This window comes from Mizuhopecten yessoensis, unplaced genomic scaffold (assembly GCF_002113885.1).
Source record: "Mizuhopecten yessoensis strain PY_sf001 unplaced genomic scaffold, ASM211388v2 scaffold11179, whole genome shotgun sequence".
NCBI lineage: Eukaryota > Metazoa > Mollusca > Bivalvia > Pectinida > Pectinidae > Mizuhopecten > Mizuhopecten yessoensis.
This window is the reverse complement of record NW_018408919.1, coordinates 2,249,586-2,256,234: the sequence shown is the minus strand read 5'-3', so window position 1 is coordinate 2,256,234 and position 6,649 is coordinate 2,249,586. Positions and strand designations below refer to the sequence as shown.

The 6,649-nt window shown below is 31.9% G+C and overlaps 1 protein-coding gene across 4 annotated transcripts in view; it reads left to right on the top strand.

The window, feature by feature from the left end:
* LOC110440341 (protocadherin-9-like) overlaps positions 1-6,649 on the top strand; it is a 73,361-nt gene that overhangs the window by 13,786 nt on the left and 52,926 nt on the right. For 3 of the 4 annotated variants that reach the window (XM_021483353.1, XM_021483356.1, XM_021483357.1), the window contains one exon: positions 4,959-5,087. The gene's annotated coding sequence lies outside the window, so the exon portion shown is untranslated. Of the gene's footprint in view, positions 1-4,776; positions 4,846-4,958; positions 5,088-6,649 lie in introns of those variants that run through there. The other variant, XM_021483355.1, reaches the window with a different exon arrangement.

Sequence of the window (6,649 nt, the reverse complement as noted above, 5' to 3'; positions counted from 1 at the left end):
GTATATTGTTGCATCTCCCCACAAGTCTGTATATATACTATATATTGTTACATCTCCCCACAAGTCTGTATATTCTATATATTGTTACATCTCCCCACAAGTCTGTATATACTATATATTGTTACATCTCCCAACAAGTCTGTATATTCTATATATTGTTACATCTCCCCACAAGTCTGCATATTCTATATATTGTTACATCTCCCCACAAGTCTGTATGACCTATATATTGTTACATCTCCCCACAAGTCTGTATTTTCTATATATTGTTACATCTCCCCACAAGTCTGCATGTATATTCTATATATTGTTACATCTCCCCAACAGTCTGTATATTCTATATATTGTTACATCTACCCACAAGTCTGTATAACCTATATATTGTTACATCTCCCAACAAGTCTGTATATTCTATATATTGTTACATCCCCCCACAAGTCTGTATATTCTATATATTGTTACAGCTCCCCACAAGTCTGTATATTCTATATATTGTTACATCTCCCCACAAGTCTGTATATTCTATATATTGTTACATCTCCCCAACAGTCTGTATATTCTATATATTGTTACATCTCCCCACAAGTCTGTATATATACTATATATTGTTACATCTCCCAACAAGTCTCTATATATCCTATATATTGTTACATCTCCCCACAAGTCTCTATATATTCTATATATTGTTACATCTCCCCACAAGCCTGTATAACCTATATATTGTTACATCTCCCCACAAGTCTCTATATATTCTATATATTGTTACATCTCCCCACAAGCCTGTATATTCTATATATTGTTACATCTCCCCGCAAGTCTGTATATTCTATATATTGTTACATCTACCCACAAGTCTGTATAACCTATATATTGTTACATCTCCCCACAAGTCAGTATATTCTATATATTGTTACATCTCCCCACAAATCTGTATATATTCTATATATTGTTACATCTCCCAACAAGTCTCTATATATCCTATATATTGTTACATCTCCCCACAAGTCTCTATATACTATATATTGTTACATCTCCCCACAAGTCAGTATATTCTATATATTGTTACATCTCCCCACAAATCTGTATATATTCTATATATTGTTACATCTCCCAACAAGTCTGTATATTCTATATATTGTTACATCTCCTCACAAGTCTGTATATTCTATATATTGTTACATATCCCCACAAGTCTGTATATATTCTATATATTGTTACATCTCCCAACAAGTCTCTATATATCCTATATATTGTTACATCTCCCCACAAGTCTCTATATTCTATATATTGTTACATCTCCCCATAAGTCTGTATATTCTATATATTGTTACATCTCCCCATGAGTCTGTATATTCTATATATTTTTACATCTCCCCACAAGTCTGTATATTCTATAAATTGTTACATCTCCCCACAAGTCTGTATATTCTATTGTATATTCTATATATTGTTACATCTCCCCATAAGTCTATATTCTATATATTGTTACATATCCCCACAAGTCTGTATATATTCTATATATTGTTACATCTCCCCACAAATCTGTATATATTCTATATATTGTTACATCTCCCCACAAGACCGTATATTCTATATATTGTTACATCTCCCCACAAATCTGTATATATTCTATATATTGTTACATCTCCCCACAAATCTGTATATATTCTATATATTGTTACATCTCCCAACAAGTCTCTATATATACTATATATTGTTATATCTCCCCACAAGTCTCTATATACTATATATTGTTACATCTCCCCACAAGTCTGTATATTCTATTTATTGTTACATCTCCCCACAAGTCTGTATATTCGATATATTGTTACATCTCCCCACAAGTCTGTATCACCTATATATTGTTACATCTCCCCACAAGTCAGTATATTCTATATATTGTTACATCTCCCCACAAGTCAGTATATTCTATATATTGTTACATCTCCCCACTAGTCTGTATATTCTATATATTGTTACATCTCCCAACAAGTCTCTATATACTATATATTGTTACATCTCCCCACAAGTCAGTATATTCTATATATTGTTACATCTCCCCACAAATCTGTATATATTCTATATATTGTTACATCTCCCCACAAATCTGTATATATTCTATATATTGTTACATCTCCCAACAAGTCTCTATATACTATATATTGTTACATCTCCCCACAAGGCTGTATATTCTATATATTGTTACATCTCCCCACTAGTCTGTATATTCTATATATTGTTACATCTCCCAACAAGTCTCTATATACTATATATTGTTACATCTCCCCACAAGTCTGCATGTATATTCTATATATTGTTACATCTCCCCACAAATCTGTATATATTCTATATATTGTTACATCTCCCCACAAGTCAGTATATTCTATATATTGTTACATCTCCCCACTAGTCTGTATATTCTATATATTGTTACATCTCCCCGCAAGTCTGTATATTCTATATATTGTTACATCACCCCACAAGTCTGTATATATTCTATATATTGTTACATCTCCCAACAAGTCTCTATATACTATATATTGTTACATCTCCCCACAAGGCTGTATATTCTATATATTGTTACATCTCCCCGCAAGTCTGTATATTCTATATATTGTTACATCACCCCACAAGTCTGTATATTCTATATATTGTTACATCACCCCACAAGTCTGTATATTCTATATATTGTTACATCTCCCAACAAGTCTGTATATTCTATATATTGTTACATATCCCCACAAGTCTGTATATATTCTATATATTGTTACATCTCCCCACAAGACTGTATATTCTATATATTGTTACATCTCCCCGCAAGTCTGTATATTCTATATATTGTTACATCACCCCACAAGTCTGTATATATTCTATATATTGTTACATCTCCCAACAAGTCTGTATATTCTATATATTGTTACATCTACCCACAAGTCTGTATAACCTATATATTGTTACATCTCCCCACAAGTCAGTATATTCTATATATTGTTACATCTCCCCACTAGTCTGTATATTCTATATATTGTTACATCTCCTCACAAGTCTGTATATTCTATATATTGTTACATCTACCCACAAGTCTGTATAACCTATATATTGTTACATATCCCCACAAGTCTGTATATATTCTATATATTGTTACATCTCCCAACAAGTCTCTATATATACTATATATTGTTACATCTCCCCACAAGTCTCTATATACTATATATTGTTACATCTCCCCACAAGTCTGTATACTCTATATATTGTTACATCTCCCCACAAATCTGTATATATTCTATATATACAGATTTGTGGGGAGATGTAACAATATATAGGATATATAGAGACTTGTTGGGAGATGTAACAATATATAGAATAAAGACTTATGGGGAGATGTAACAATATATAGAATAAAGACTTATGGGGAGATGTAACAATATATAGAATATAGACTTATGGGGAGATGTAACAATATATAGAATATATTGTTACATCTCCCCACAAGTCTCTATATTCTATATATTGTTACATCTCCCATCTCCCCACAAGTCTGTATATTCTATATATTGTTACATCTCCCCACAAATCTGTATATATTCTATATATTGTTACATCTCCCCACAAGTCTCTATATATTCTATATATTGTTACATCTCCCCACAAGTCTGTATATTCTATATATCGTTACATCTCCCCATAAGTCTCTATATTCTATATAGTGTTACATCTGCCCATAAGTCTTTATATTCTATATATTGTTACATCTCACCACAAGTCTGCATGTATATTCTATATATTGTTACATCTCCCCACAAGTCTGTATATTCTATATATTGTTACATCTCCCCATAAGTCTCTATATTCTATATAGTGTTACATCTCCCCATAAGTCTTTATATTCTATATATTGTTACATCTCCCCACAAGTCTGCATGTATATTCTATATATTGTTACATCCCCCCATAAGTCTCTATATTCTATATATTGTTACATCTCACCACAAGTCTGCATGTATATTCTATATATTGTTACATCGCCCCACAAGGCTGCATGTATATTCTATATATTGTTACATCCCCCCACAAGTCTGTATAACCTATATATTGTTACATCTCCCCACAGGTTTGTATATATTCTATATATTGTTTCATCTCCCCCCACATCTGCATGTATATTCTATATATTGTTACATCTCACCACAAGTCTGCATGTATATTCTATATATTGTTACATCCCCCCACAAGTCTGTATAACCTATATATTGTTACATCTCCCCACACGTCTGCATGTATATTCTATATATTGTTACATCTCTCCACAAGTCTGTATATTCTATATATTATTACATCTCCCCATAAGTCTCTATATTCTATATATTGTTACATCTTCCCACAAGTCTGTATATTCTATATATCGTTACATCTCCCCACAAGTGTGTATATTCTATATATTGTTACATCTCCCCACAAGTCTGTATATACTATATATTGTTACATCTCCCCACAAGTCTGTGTACACACTACATTGGCTAGACATTACATGCAGTTATAGCTTAGTAATAGCCTGATAATATCATGCCAACATGCGCTGTTAACTTGTAATTAAAAATTGTTCCTCAATATCTCCTTTTAATTGAAGCCTGCCACTGTGATCATTTACCCTTGACGTAACTTTACGATACTTATTAATTACGATAAAACTGACTAGCCCTGTTATCAGATTAGGGTGCTGGGCTGTAGTTTAGTACCCCTGCCGTATAAACTAGAGATCACCCCATGTGTACCTGATTAACTTGAAGATGCCACCAATGTTTTCACTGTGAAAGACGCAAGATCACATGTTTTATCAAACCAACAGTAAATTTCCATTAATTCTTGATAGTGTTGATTAAGGCACGCGTCAAGATAAAAAATCTTTAAAGTGTAAAATTTTAACCGGGAACAATGGCTTTCTCTTTCTTTAATTGTAGGTTATCACTGTTCGTCTCTTTGGATCAGGCTGCGTGAAAAGGGATCGTCTCTTTTAAGGGATCTTCAAAGTACATCACACGGAGACGGAAAATGGCATCAGATTTCAGGTCAAACACAGTCTTTATGTGGTAAGCAATTACTTAGTCACTTAATTCAGTACCAGTCGGTACAATGGTTGTATCAAGTTCCGAAGAAATCCGTTATATTTCATTGACAGGTAAATTTCCTATACCATCTGCCAAATATTACTTATTTAAATGAATGTATATCATTCTTTTTAAAGCTTAAAACACTAATTTTCTGCATTTCTGTTTAAAAATTCAAAAAAAATTGTATCCAAAGTTTGTGACTTCATGACTGAAGTTTGGTTACATATTTGTTAAAAGTATAATTTTGTAATAAACTTTCAGTGGATACATTTATTGAGCCCCTTTGAGTGCAAAATAGGTTGGTCAAGATTCTTATCATGGATTTATTTTTTCAACATTTCAGTTAAATTATAATGTTTAAAATGGAAAACTTTGTATTATATTTTATATCAAAATGAACTAGAATGCTAGAAACAAATACAAGTTTAAAAGATGTTCAAAGTTTTAACATTTATTATCCAAGTCCGAGATTTATAGCTGAGCAGAGATTTTGTACTATAACAAGTGGCAGCTCCGATTTCCACACGTTTTCGTTGACAGGATCTTAAATCCTATTTGCTTAAATTAAACTTTTAACTGAACAGCGTCTCAAATTAAATCCTCGCATATTCAAAATAGGATCCGGATTTTATTTTTGGGATCCAGTTTTCTTTGACATTAAGTGTCTCAAATTAACATCTGTAAAGAACTGCTCAAGCTTTGCCGGTGTATCAAATTAAGTCTGTCTTCGACAACGGATTACAACTTTAACAAATCTGAAGTGGATCATGGTCTTTATTATTAAACTGCGAAAAACAATTTAAGCAAGCAAACATTTGTTACCTCTGTATAAATTGAACCCTTGCAACCATTTTATTGGGAGCTTCTTTGAAGAAACTGAGAAATGTTTAATTTACGATACTGTAAAACAGACCGAAATCGTGCTTGCATTGGGTAGAATAACTTGTCAAGAGAGTATTTTGTTTTTCGTATCGGGAGGTTACTCAATGTGCCATGTGTTTGTATACCTTTTGTAAACGAACTTTGCCAGAATTATAAATAGTACACCATACAACAGTGGATATTTTCATTGGTTGAGACATTTTTGAGAAGGCAATCTGCTGGCTAGTATATAAAATATATACTATAATTTTCACATCCAAATTCTAAATATTACTACATGTATTTGAGGGCTTTTTGGGATGAAATTAGGTCCTATTCCAAATGAAAATTTTGTTTCTTTCTCAAAATTTTATTTTCAGGTTTAAGAAAAAAACAAAAATTGTTCAGTTTTCAGCTTATAAATGAAAATGCAACATTTGACATCTATGATGAATGATATATACCAGTAATTTGGGTGTTTATAGTCTTTGCAAAAATAAAAATAAAAATCTGATATAATTATGAAAATTCCTTATTTGGATTACTGTGACACAATTTTCAAGATTCCGAATCCAAAGGCACCATTCCCAAAAAAGAGCTGGAAAAAAAATCCAAACTTCTTTATGTTCATACCATAATTAAACAGAGCCTTTCAATGACTGTCGTACATTTATACTGGT